Below are 14,758 nucleotides of genomic sequence, written 5' to 3'. Positions count from 1 at the left end.
GCATCGACCCGATCAAACATTCTTGTTACAGGAAACTCCATTGTAAGGCATACAGGTGTACCCCTTACTGGGCTGAACAAGGTAAGAGTGAAGGTTAGCTGCTTGTTTGGTGCTAGGATCTGTCAGATCATGCATGCACTCAAGTCCTTGAACAAGTATCAGTATAACTCGTTCATACTTCATGCCAGTGTCAACGACATAAGGTGTACCTCCCTGGACTATATGAAGAGCGACATGATGGAGCTCTCAGACTGTGTGTCTAAGGCAGGTATGAACCTAGCACTGAGCAGCATTCTACCTTATCCAAGCATGATGCTGCAATATGAGCAAAAATAATTATCTTCAGTAACTGGCTTCATTTTTGCTGTCATCTAAAGGGGGTCCAATATTTGGCAACCTGTGAGGATATGATCAACAGACCACAAGGCCTCACCAGGGATGGCCGGCATCTGTCCCCTCTAGGGTATCAGTTATTAGCAAAGATATTGTCCTTGCCCTTTAGTGTCTTTTTAGGCATTGCCAACTAGATAAACCTATCAACATAAAGAAACAAGTAAAATATGAAAGTGTTACTGATCAATGCTATGACCCTAAACAAGAAACTCCACTCCCTACAAGACCTTCTTACCCTGGAAGACAGTGATGTCTGTGTAGTGATGGGGATATGGTTTAAAACAGCAGAGGGCACTCAGGCCGTGCAGGACCAGAATGTCCTCCACACATTTAGAGCAGCAACTGTGCAGGAGGGGAAAAAAGGTGGTGGTGTCTCAATCTACATCTAGAAGAGACTGACATCAAAGCTGGTAAAGCAACATGATGCATTAGAGCTTCTTCATAGCTAAATAAGAGTCAGAAAAGTCTCTGGCTCCCTATTAAAATGTTGGCACTCAAAAATGATGAGTGTTAAAATGCCAAAAAAAAAAAAAGACCGAATATCTGGAGGAGTCAATCTCAAAAATTGCTCTTCTCCTTTAAACTTCTTTTTGCAGGGAGGTGATCTTACCCCAAATTATATATGCTAACTCTAGGACTGCCAAACTTCAGAGAAAAGGGAATATTTCAAGAGATGGCATCTCAGACTTGGTATAGATAAATGCAATCTTTTGGCTATTCAAACTCAGTGTTTTGGGACTTGTTCTAGCAGGTCCTGACATTTCAAAGGGTTATCTATAGCACTCCCTCTATGTCAAAAGAAAGACACAACACCTATCTACAGGAACTAAAATCCCTCAGTATTAATCCCAATAACATTTTCCTAGGTGGTCTAAACTATCCAGAATATAGACTGGGAAACTTACACCACCACTTGTGCACAAGCACAGAGATTCCTCGACTTTGTCAATATAAATGCCCTGGAACAGTTAGCGTGACCACAACAGGGAATAACATCTTGGATCTTGTCCTCATTAATACGCAGTACTTTGCTCCATCCCTAATATATCATCTTCACTTTTTAAGTCTGGCCATTAAGCAGTCTCCTTCAAAATAAAACTGATACCAGAGATCCCTTCCACCCAAGGTACCTTTAGAAATTTCTTTAAGACAAACTTACCTCCTCCTAACTGTTTCATTGGCAAGTTTCATATCCCCACCAAACACAGTTAACTCCACTGAATATGCAGGCATGTACACCACCACACTATAACAGCATGTAAACAGCTACATAGATGCAGTTGTACCCCATATGAACAAGTGCAGGGCAAACCCCAGAAACAAACCCACATGGTGGAACCATAATATCAACAAACTTTATAATAAAAGGAAAATAATTTTGACCAAAAGTAAAAAGAGTAATTCCCAGAATGTTAGAGTCCTAGTCACTGAAATAAATAAAAAAGTCAGGAGATTAATAAAATCCACCAAAGCCAAGTGTGGTACTAAACTAGTTACCCAAATCAAAGACAACCACAAGGCATTTTTTTATTTATGTTTGTAACCTCAAAAGCACAGTTCAGCAATGTACTGAGCTGATTGTTAATGATATTACCTACACTGAAGCTGACGATATAGCAAACCTACTGGCCAATATATTTAGCTATAAGTTTTACCCCCCTCTCCCTTCCACCTATCCCTCAAGATATACCTGAAACTGGCACACCTCCAGCTATCACACAAGACCATGTCCTAAAAGTGCCACAAAAGTTAAAAATGCTGCATTGACAGGTCCTGACAATATCGCTGGAATCCTGGACACATCTTAAATAGCATGAAGCATGATTTAGTCACCCTCTAATACTGTTCAGTCTCAGCCACACCCCTAACAACACTGTTCAGTCTCAGCCACACCCCTAGCAACACTGTTCAGTCTCAGCCACACCACTAACAAAACTTTTCAGTCTCAGCCACACCCCTAACAACACGCTTCAGTCTCAGCCTCCATACAAGTTTTGTACCAAGTGAAGGCAGCACAACTACATTTATTCCCCAGCATAAGGGACAACCTTCCACAGACCAAGACAATTACAGACCCCATAAGTCTGTCCAGCCTCATATGCAAAGTCATGGAAAGACTTATCATAGAATTAATCAATCAGGACACAGGGAACCTCCAAACACTGGACATGTCTTACTTTGGATTCTTCAAGGGCAGGTCATGCTTACTCAACCTGGTGGATTTTTTTGAAAAGGCCACCAAAGCAATGGATGAAGGCAAAACAGTATACACCACATACCTCAACCTGGTCAAAGCTTTGACACAATTCCCCACTCAGGTATAGCAGAAAAGCTAAATAAACTGGGAATAAACCCTTGTGTCACCTGCTGGATTGCTGACTGGCTCACAAGTATGATGCAAATAATCAAAATAGGGCAAGTTACCTCCAAAAAGAGACCAGTCATAAGTGGAGCCCCCCAAGGTTCTGTGCTGGGACCACTTCTGTTTGGCATCTACTTTTATGAAGTAAAAGCCAATACTGAAAGGATCCGGCTAACTGAGTTTGCAGATGACTGCAAGCCAGGGGAAGTCACAGAATCTTCAAATGACAGCCATCCTGCAGGAAGTATTGTCTCAAATAAATAACTGATGCCAAAATCATGGACTAAAACTAAATGTCAAAAAATGCATTACTGCATCTTTTCAGAAGTCATCTACTCCAGGGAAGTAACACATTGACAATATGCCCCTAAGAGTTGGCTCAGTTGTTTGGGATTTGGGAACTTATGTGGACACTGGCCTAACTTTTTACCAACATGTCTATTGTTGTGAGAATACTTCTAAATTGCACAGCTTATAAACAACAGGATTATATCTAAATCTATAGATGTCATTGCCCCCTTTATTCAGCTCTCATTAGGCCAATCATTGAAAATTATGCCCCTTTGGCATGTATCTGTCCAGACACACGCAACAACTGGAACACCCACAGAGGTATCTTTCTAGAAGGATACAAAGCCTAAACAACATGTCCTACACAGACTGACTAAAAGCACTGCCACTATACTCAGCATATTACAGACTAAGAGTTAATCTGTGTCTGGTATACAAGTCATCCTCTGACCCATTACTGATGGATTTACTGCGCATCAAAATGTCAAATGACGACAGAAATATTCATTCTATGGATATAAACTTCTTCTTCAACATCAACAGAACAGATTGGAGGGACAGGTATATCTCACACATGATACCACAGCTGTGGAAAAGACTCCACTTCCAGATAAAACAAAGTTCGTCACTGTCTATAATCAAATGCAACTTAGATCGATACATGAGGACCAGAAAATTTACTACAGGACTGCCCCCTGTACTACTAATGGACAGAGGCAGCTTCTAAATGCTTTAATCCCATGCATGAATCCCCTCAAATTATCTATGGCATGATCTCAGTTTTTCTCATTAGGGGTGATATATAAGTATTGACCATGGGATGGATAAGGGAATCTATAACCAAATGGGTAGGTTATTTCAAGTACAAAAAGGGAAATTGGCAAGGCTTAAAATGGCCCACAAGTGCAGTTTGTCTAGTACTTACCTGTGAACCTGTGACAATTTGCCTAGTCTAGTACTTACCTATGAACCTGTGACAGTTTGCTTAGTCTAGTACTTACCTATGAACCTGTGACAATTTGCCTAGTCTAGTACTAACCTATGAACCTGTGACAATTTGCTTAGTCTAAAACTTACCTATGAACCTGTTACAATTTGCTTAGTCTAGTACTTACCTATGAACCTGTGACAACTTGCTTAGTCTAGTACTTACCTATGAACCTGTGACAATTTGCTTAGTCTAGAACTTACCTATGAACCTGTGACAATTTGCTTAGTCTAGTACTTACCTATGAACCTGTGACAATTTGCCTAGTCTAGTACTTACCTATGAACCTGTGACAACTTTCTTAGTCTAGTACTTACCTATGAACCTGTGACAATTTGCCTAGTCTAGTACTTACATATGAATCTGTGAACATTTGCTTAGTCTAGTACTTGCCTATGATTACCAGAGATGGCCTGCACCTGTCACCCCTGAGATTCCGGATACTGGCTAAGGTTCTTGCCGCCCCTATAGTGCCTTTTTAGGCAAGGTTCAAATGGCAAATTCACCACAGTAACAGGAACAGGCAAGCAAAAACTGTGGGTGATGCTACTCAAAGCTAGAAGTCTAAATCTCAAAATGCACTCACTCGAGGCACTCCTTAAAATGGAGAACATAGATATCTGTGCAGTGACTGAGACCTGGTTCAAGGCTCCAGAGAGCACCCCTGCACTACCAGGCTATAACTCATACCACACTTTTTGGCCATGTAACCTGGACCAGAACACCGAAGGTGGAGGTGTGTTCATATTCATTGAGGATATCCATACCTCCAGGCTAGTTGCTCAGCATAATGCAGCCGAGGTTATCCAAGTGCAACTAACAAATTGTAGCTTGCTACAGATCACCCACCATGCCCCAGGATTCCCACTCCTCTTTTCTTGATGTACTGGAAAATATTAGGGTTCAACCAAACACCCTAATAATGGGCAATTTCAACTACCCCACCATTAACTGGGAAAACTACTCATGTACCAACTCCTTCGCTCAACACTTTCTGGAATTCATAAACTCCAATGCCCTGGATCAACTTATCCACGCCCCCACCAGGGGCAACAATATCCTGGATCTAGTCATTACCAGTATGAGTGACTGGTGTTCCACACCTGAAGTGAATGCCTCATTGGTCCGCTCCGACAATAAGCTAATTACCCTGTATATCCACATCCTGCCTCCACCCCCCACTAAGGAAACCATGGTAAAAAATTTCTCCAAAGCCAACTTCATGTTTCTTAAGGCAGAAGTGGTGAACTTCATGACACCCATGCAGATGGACAATACAGTTACGACTACTGAATCCTACACAATTGCACTTTATAAGTACTTACATGAGTGCATGGATCGTGCTATCCCAAACAGAACCAAGACGCTATCCTCCAAAAAAAGGAAGCCAATCTGGTGGTCCCCTGCCATAAACAAACTGTACAACAGAAGGAAGAAACTCTTGCAAAAGAGAGTAAAATCCCATGAGTGGAGGAGCTCCCTGGTCAGCCTCAGTAAGAAGCTGTGATCTCTGATAAAATCCTTCAAAGCTAGTTATGAAAACAAAATTGCCACTGATTCTAAAGACAACCACAAAGCATTCTATAGCTATGTCAAGAATCTCAATGGCAACACTCAGATCTGCTCTGAGTTACAGCACAATGGCACTAAATATACAGACCCAACAGATATTGCTAACATCCTGGCAGATATGTTCAGTGCTAACTTTACCCCCCTCTCACCCCCTAAAGAGCCCATCTCTATACCGGTAGAATGCAAAGTTCCTGTAATCACGGCTGGACAGGTAAAAACCACACTCTCCAAAGCCAAGAACACAGCATCCATGGGCCAGACAACATCCCAGGCTGCGTTCTACACAAACTACAGAATGAACTGGCACCCCAGCTAAGTACCATGTTCAATCATAGCCTCATCTCAGGCTTTGTGCCTGCTGAATGGCGCACAGCAACGGTTATCCCACTCCACAAGGGGGGAGCCACCACGGACCCCGGGAACTACCACCCCATTAGCCTGATGAGCCTGGTCTGCAAGGCCATGGAATGTATCATCATGGAACATATAAACAAAGACACTGGTAATCTCCAAACTCTGGATCCCACCCAGTTTGGGTTTGTAAAAGGCAGATCATGTCTCCGAAACCTGATAGACTTCTTTGAAGCAGTCACCAAAGCTGTAGACAAGGGTAAGGTGGTTCACACAGCCTATCTAGATCTTGCCAAGGCTTTCAACACCATCCTCCACTCTGGAATTATAGATAAACTCACTAAACTAGGTATAAATCCCTATGTCACAAGATGGGTTGCCAACTGGCTCACTGACAGAACCCGCACTGTGAAAGTAGCAGACTCCAAATCTGACTTCAGACCAGTGACAAGTGGAGTACCACAGGGTTCAGTCCTGGGTCCTCTCCTGTTTGGTATCTACTTCTCTGAAGTATAGGCTAACACAGAAGGTCTTTGGCTAACGAAGTTCGAAGATGACTGCAAATTAGGAGCAATAATTGAAACTCCTAACGATGTGGAAATCCTACAAAAGGGCCTCACTGAGACAGATGCCTCGTGTCAAAGCCATGGCTTCAAGCTCAATGCCAAAAATTGCATTGTCATCCCCTTTGGTAAAAACTCTGTACCCATGAACTACAACATAGGTGGTAGTATACTTAACACCGAAAGTGTGATAAGAGACCTTGGGACACAGGTGGACGGTAGTCTCTCCTTTGATAATCACATCGCCACAGTAGTCAGGAAATCCTTCTACATGGCACACCTCATCACAAAAGGTTTCTCATCCAGAAAAAAAGATGTCATTGTTTCCCTCTACTCATCACTCATTAGACCCATTGTAGAGTACAACGCCCCTTTTGGTATGTACCTCACAAGACATCTACAACAACTGGAAAGGCCACAGAAATACCTCACAAAGAAGATTACAGGCCTCAAACAGATGCCCTATGCAGACCGTCTCAAAAAACTCCAGCTTTACTCCGTCGCATATCGCCTACTCAGAGGTTATCTCTGCCTAACATACAAAGCTATGTCAAACCCAGAGCTGTTAGACATGCTCCACTTAAAGAAATCCCAATCCCTCTGAGTTACATGCTCTAGGGACCTAAACCTTGTCACCACATTAAACAGAACATGCCGGAGGGATAGATTCTTGTCCCAGAGACTTCCCATACTCTGGAATAAACTACCTATCTACATCAAACAAAGCTCCTCATTAGCACTCTTCAAGAAAAATCTTGATGACTGGATAGGAAATAGGAAATTCACCCCGGGGATCACCTCTGTGGCTCTGCTCGACAGTGGCACAGGAAAATAATTTTCTTGGGTGGCAAAAGACAGGGTACCTTTTTGTCTGGGCTTGTATAGGCCCCAGGGCCGATAGCCTAGTACCTACCTATGAACCTATGACAATTTGCCTAGTCTAGAACTTACCTATGAACCTGTGGCAATTTACCTAGTCTAGTATTTACCTATGAACCTGTGACAATTTACTTAGTCTAGTACTTACCGATAAACCTGTGACAATTTGCTTAGTCTAGTACTTATCTATGAACCTGTGACAATTTGCCTAGTCTAGTACTTACCTATGAACCTGTGATAATTTGCTTAGTCTAGTACTTACCTATGAATATGTGACAATTTGCTTAGTCTAGTACTTACCTATGAACCTGTGACAATTTGCTTAGTCTAGTACTTACCTATGAATCTGTGACAATTTGCTTAGTCTAGTACTTACTTAACCTGTGACAATTTGCCTAGTCTAGTACTTACTTATGAACCTGTACCAATTTGCTTAGTCTAGTACTTACCTATGAACCTGTGACAATTTGCTAGTCTAGTACTTACCTATGAATATGTGACAATTTGCTTAGTCTAGTACTTATCTATGAACCTGTGACAATTTGCCTAGTCTAGTACTTACCTATGAACCTGTGACAATTTGCTTAGTCTGGTACTTAATTATGAACCTGTGACAATTTGCTTAGTCTAGTTCTTACCTATAAACCTGTGACAATTTGCTTAGTCTAGTACTCCCCTATGAACCTGTGACAATTTGCTTAGTCTAGTACTTACCTCTGAACATGTGACAATTTGCTTAGTCTAGTACTTACTTATGAACCTGTGACAATTTGCGTAGTCTAGTACTCACCTATGAACCTGTGCCAATTTGCTTAGTCTAGTACTTACCTATGAACCTGTGACAATTTGCTTAGTCTAGTACTTACCTATGAACCTGTGACAATTTGCTTAGTCTAGTACTTACCTGTGAATCTGTGACAATTTGCTTAGTCTAGTACTTACTTAACCTGTGACAATTTGCCTAGTCTAGTACTTACTTATGAACCTGTACCAATTTGCTTAGTCTAGTACTTACCTATGAACCTGTGACAATTTGCTTAGTCTAGTACTTACCTATGAACCTATGACAATTTGCTTAGTCTAGTACTTACCTATGAACCTGTGACAATTTGCCTAGTCTAGTGCTTACCTATGAATCTGTGACAATTTGCTTAGTTTAGTACTTAACCTGTGACAATTTGCCTAGTCTAGTACTTACCTTTGAACCTTTGACAATTTGCCTAGTCTAGTACTTACCTATGAACCTGTGAAAATGTGCTTAGTCTAGTACTTACCTATGAACCTATGACAATTTGCATAGTCTAGTATGTACCTATGACAATTTGCTTAGTCTGGTACTTATCTATGAACCTGTAATGATTTGCTTAGTCTAGTTGTTACGTATGAACCTGTGACAATTTGATTAGTCTAGTACTTACCTATGAACCTGTGACAATTTGCTTAGTGTAGTACTTACCTATGAACCTGTGACAATTTGCTTAGTGTAGTACTTACCTATGAACCTGTGACAATTTGCCTAGTCTAGTACTTACCTATGAACCTATGACAATTTGCTTAGTCTGGTACCTATGAAGGTGTGACAATTTGCTTAGTCTGGTTCTTACATATGAACCTGTGACAATTTGCGTAGTCTAGTACGTACCTATGAACCTGTGACGATTTGCCTAGTCTAGTACTTATCTATGAACCTGTGACAATTTGCTTAGTCTAGTACTTAACTATGAACCTATGCCAATTTGCTTAGTCTAGTACTTACCTATGAACTTGTGACAATTTGCCTAGTCTAGTACTTACCTATGAACCTGTGACAATTTACTTAGTCTAGTACTTACCTATGAACCTGTCACAATTTGCTTATTCTATTACTTTCCTATGAACCTGTGACAATTTGCTTAGTCTAGTACTTACCTATGAACCTGTGACAATTTGCTTAGTCTAGTACTTAACTATGAACCTATGACAATTTGCTTAGTCTAGTACTTACCTATGAACTTGTGACAATTTGCCTAGTCTAGTACTTACCTATGAACCTGTGACAATTTACTTAGTCTAGTACTTACCTATGAACCTGTCACAATTTGCTTATTCTATTACTTTCCTATGAACCTGTGACAATTTGCTTAGTCTAGTACTTACCTATGAACCTGTGACAATTTGCCTAGTCTAGTACTTACCTATGAACCTGTGACAATTTGCCTAGTCTAGTACTTACCTATGAACCTGTGACGATAGTACTTACCTATGAACCTGTGGCAATTTGCTTAGTCTAGTACTTACCTATGAACTTGTGACAATTTTCTTAGTCTAGTACTTACCTATGAACCTATGACAATTTTCTTAGTCTAGTGCTTACCTATGAACCTGTGACAATTTGCTCCGTCTAGTACTTACCTATGAACCTGTGACAATTTGCCTAGTCTAGTACTTACCTTCGAACCTGTGACGATTTGCCTAGTCTAGTACTTACCTATGAACCTGTGACAATTTGCCTAGTCTAGTACTTACCTATGAACCTGTGACAATTTGCTTAGTCTAGTACTTACCTATGAACTTGTGACAATTTTCTTAGTCTAGTACTTACCTATGAACCTGTGAGAATTTGCTTTTGAAAGTTTAGCAAAAATATAATTTTAGGTTTTTCTGCATTATAATGTTTTTGGCAAGACTATAAATGTACAGGCCATTATCACTGTAAAGAATACTTTGTACTGATAAGATTGCTGCTTGTACTGTTTTAATTGTGTTTATTGTTAAAAAGCATAAGATAAACATGTAAATATTTTGTCAAGTTGTTTTTGCAGAAAATGCACTAGAATGCAAGGATGTGTGCAGGCTGCTAGGGGTGTGACATTCCACACCACAGGAGTGTCAGTGATTTTAAAAATTGAATCTGTTTTCTGGAGAAAACCACAGATTTCTTTTTACTTTGCTTATTAATGGTGCAATTTGAGTCAAAGTAACATGAGCCTGCCATATGATTGCTAATAAGAGAAACCATTACACATATGAGATTCTAACAGAAGATCTCTTTCGTGTTTGGATGTAGAAGTACATAATATTTGGTGTTGACCGTAATGAACTGTCACTCCTCTGGCTGTCAGTGTTTACTGTCACTATGGTCATATATTCATTTTATTTTATTTGCTTTTGTATACCGGAAAAGTCATACTGGATAAAATACCCATTTTCAGCAGAGGCCCAAGGAGAAAAGGGCCAAGAAATTGTAGATGCACAATATAACAAAGTTTAAAACACTTCCAAAGAAATATATACTAAAATACCAAAATTTATTAAAATTGAATAAACAAGAAATATTGCACAAAGATAAAAAGTGAAGTAAGTTCTAAGAAGTGACATCAGTCATATTACAGATACTTATTCCTGTATTTTCATCTTATATTATTTGCCTTTTGTGCCAAAGATATTACATTACATAGGTCATGCTCACTTCAGGCAAACCTGAAAATCACCTCTTGCCACAGGTGGGTGAGGACTGAGTGTTGCAGCTTCCAATGGAGGCAGTAAATGTAGTAATTAAAATGGCCTGAACTGTCTGGAGTCAGCATGACATTTAACATAACTCTCCTACTACTGTAGTAGCACAAAAGGAAGTTTGAAAACTCACGTAACATTGCCTATGTGTCGTAGAAGGATGAAGTTGCCAGTGACCCAGATGATTTGGGATTGATTAAATACCAGGGTGGGTAGTAGAGTGGCACCGTGGTTAGCATTCACAGAAAGAGGTTCCCTGGTTTGATTCTCAGATGGGGTTCAGTCTGTGTGAAATCTGCATGTCCTCTCTTTGTCCACATGGGTTTTCTCAGGGTATCAGGTTTCCTTCCACCTCCAAAGACATGCAGTAGGTTGATTAGCAATTCTAAATTCTCCCTGTGTGTGTGTGTGTGTGTGTGTGTGTGTGTGTGTGTGTGTGTGTGTGTGCATGTGTGTTTGTATTTGTGTGTGTGTACAGTATGAGTGATGCAGAAGAAAGGCCTTGCAATCTATTTCCATTCCCCCCTTACTTTATAGACTTCATGGATGTCAGAGGCTGTTCATGGAGTTGCTCTAGAAGTCTGAATGACTTGTGAGCCTGGATGAATGAACGAATGACACAGACACAAAAGGAGCCAGGCAGGTTGAGGTGCACAGTGAGTGGTTGGCATTGTCATGGGGCAGGCATTGGTAGATATCCTGTTGCAAGAATGACACGGTTGAGTCACACCATAAGTAGGCACTCCATATAGGAGAATAGTACACAAGGGCACAAACCTGCCAAAAATGATAGAGAGAGACACTGACTTATTTTATCCTGGGCAAATCAGCTGTGCAGAAGCATTCACATAGACAGACATCACCCTCAACTTTGACTTTATTATAGCCCTATAGCCCTAAGCGCTTTACACATAAAACTATGTATTACAAGACTTAACTACTATTAAATTAAAATTACTTTATTTAAAATGAACAATAGAAGAGTAATGCACAGGAAACATTGATGATGCTTTTAAAACTCTAAAACTGATTAACAAACAAGCAATGTAAGCAAATAAAAGCACAGTAAACCTGCTAACATAGAATTCTCTCAGCACCAGATCCCCACAACCATCAAAAATGGGTTAGAAGTCCACGCTGAGTCTTATCACACCAAAGTTTGTATAAACAAAGGAATCCATGTATAAGCCAATATGCAACAAAGTTGTGCAGATGTAATGCTGAAGCTTTGCAGCATGAATATTGCACAACACATTGTGATATTACACAAAACAATACATTAATAGACACTGGAGAAATATCAGTAGACTACCCAAAAAATTAAAATGGCCTGGTTACAGGTGACAGAGTGGCAGCAGGGTCCCAGGAGTCTCTCAGTATTAACAGCATCCATACCAGTTAACTATCGCAGTCTCTAGCAATAACAAAATCTCTAAACTCTTTGATGCATAATTCTGAAAAATATCCAGAGTCCCTGGTAGAATTAAATGGCTCAGAAAAACATGCGAGAAAAAAATAAGCAGAAATGCTGCTAGAATAGATGTCATTGTATAACACCTGCCAGCCCGGAGGGGAAGTGAGTATAAGCAGAAAAAAAATTATGAACCACAGACACGACAGTGGTCCACAGTACTGGAGTCTTGGCAGATATACCTGCTGTCCCTAGACACTCACACACATGACAGTGGCCCACAGTACTGGAGTCTTGGCTGCTATACCTGCTGTCCCTAGACACAAACACAGTGGCGTGGCCCACAATACTGGAGTCTTGGTTGCTATACCTGCTGTCCTTAGACACTCACACACATGACAGTGGCCCACACTACTGGAGTCTTCGCTGCTATACCTGCTGTCCCTAGACACTCACAGACAGGACAGTGGCGCACAGTACTGGGTTCATGGCTGCTCTATCTGATGTCCCTGGACACACACACACACACACACACACACACACACACACACACACACACACACACACACACACACACACACACACACACACATGACTGTGGCCCACAGTACTGGAGTCTTGGCAGATTTACCTGCTGTCCCAAGACACTCACACACATGACACTGGCCTACAATACTGGAGTCTTGGCAGATATACCTGCTGTCTATAGACACTCACACACATGACAGTGGCCCACAGTACTGGAGTCATGGCTGCTATACCTGCTGTTCCTAGACACACACATGACAGTGGCTCACAGTACAAGAGTCTTGGCTGCTATACCTGCTGTCCCTAGACACTCGCACATGACAGTGGCCCACAGTACTGGAGTCTTGGCTGCTATACCTGCAGTACCTAGACACACACACACACACACACACACACACACACACACACACACACACACACACACATGACAGTGGCCCACAGTACTGGAGTCTTGGCTGCTCTACCTGCTGTCCATTAACACACACACACGATAGTGGCCCACAGAACTGGAGTCTTGGCTGCTCTACCTGCTGTCCCTAGACACACACAAGACAGTGGCCCACAGTACTGGAGTCTTGGCTGCTCTACCTGCTGTCTATAGACACTCACACACACATGACAGTGGCCCACAGTACTGGAGTTTTGGCTGCTATACCTGCTGTCCCTAGACACTCACACACATCACAGTGGCCCACAGTACTGGAGTCTTGGCTGCCCTACCTGCTGTCCCTAGACACTCACACACATGACAGTGGCCCACAGTACTGGAGTCTTGGCAGATATACCTGCTGTCCCTAGAAACTCACACACACATGAAAGTGGCCCACAATACTGGAGTCTTGGCTCCTATTTCTGCTGCTCCTAGGCACACACATGACAGTGGCCCACAGTACTGGATTCTTGGCTGCTATACCTGCTGTCCCTAGACACACGCACACAACAGTGCCCTACAGTATTGGAGTCCTGGCTGCTATACCTGCTGTCCCTAGTCACACACATGACTGTGGCCCACAGTACTGGAGTCTTGGCAGATTTATCTGCTGTCCCTTGACACACACCCGACAGTGGCCCCCACAGTACTGGAGTCTTGACTGCTCTGCCTGCTGTCTATAGACATTCACGCACATGACAGTGGCCCACAGCACTTGAGTCTTGACAGATATACCTGCTGTCCCTAGACACACACATGACGGTGCCCACAGTACTGGAGTCTTGGCTGCACTACCTACGGTCCCTTGACACTCACACACATGACAGTGGCCCTCAATATTGGAGTCTTGGCTGCTCTACCTGCTGTCTATAGACACTCACACACACGACATTGGCCAACAGTACTCGAGTCTTGGCAGATTTATCTGTTGCCCCTAGACACACACCCGACAGTGGCCCACAGTACTGGAGTCTTGGCTGCTCTACCTGCTGTCTATAGACACTCACATGCACGACAGTGGCCCACAGTACTGGAGTCTTGTCAGATATACCTGCTGTCCCTAGACACTCACACACAGGACAGTGGCCCTCAGTACTGTAGTCTTGGCAGATATACCTGGATTCTTGGCTGCTATGCCTGCTGTCCCTAGACACACACATACACACACACACACACACACACACACACACACACACACACACACACACACACACACAAACACACACACACAAAACAGTGGCCCACAGTAGTGGAGTCTTGGCAGATTTACCTGCTGTCCCTAGGCACACACCCGACAGTGGCTCACAGTACTGGAGTCTTGGCTGCTATACCTGCTGTCCTTAAGCACTCACACACATGACAGTGGCCCACAGTACTGGAGTCTTGGCTGCTATACCTGCTATCCCTAGACACACACATGACAGTGGCCCACAGTACTGGAGTCTTGGCAGATTTACCTGCTGTCCCTAGACACTCACACACACGACAGTGGCCCACA

Source organism: Protopterus annectens, chromosome 6.part0 (assembly GCF_019279795.1).
Source record: "Protopterus annectens isolate FY-2018-M chromosome 6.part0, PAN1.0, whole genome shotgun sequence".
Classification (NCBI taxonomy): Eukaryota; Metazoa; Chordata; order Ceratodontiformes; family Protopteridae; genus Protopterus; species Protopterus annectens.
This window is presented reverse-complemented; position numbering follows the sequence as displayed.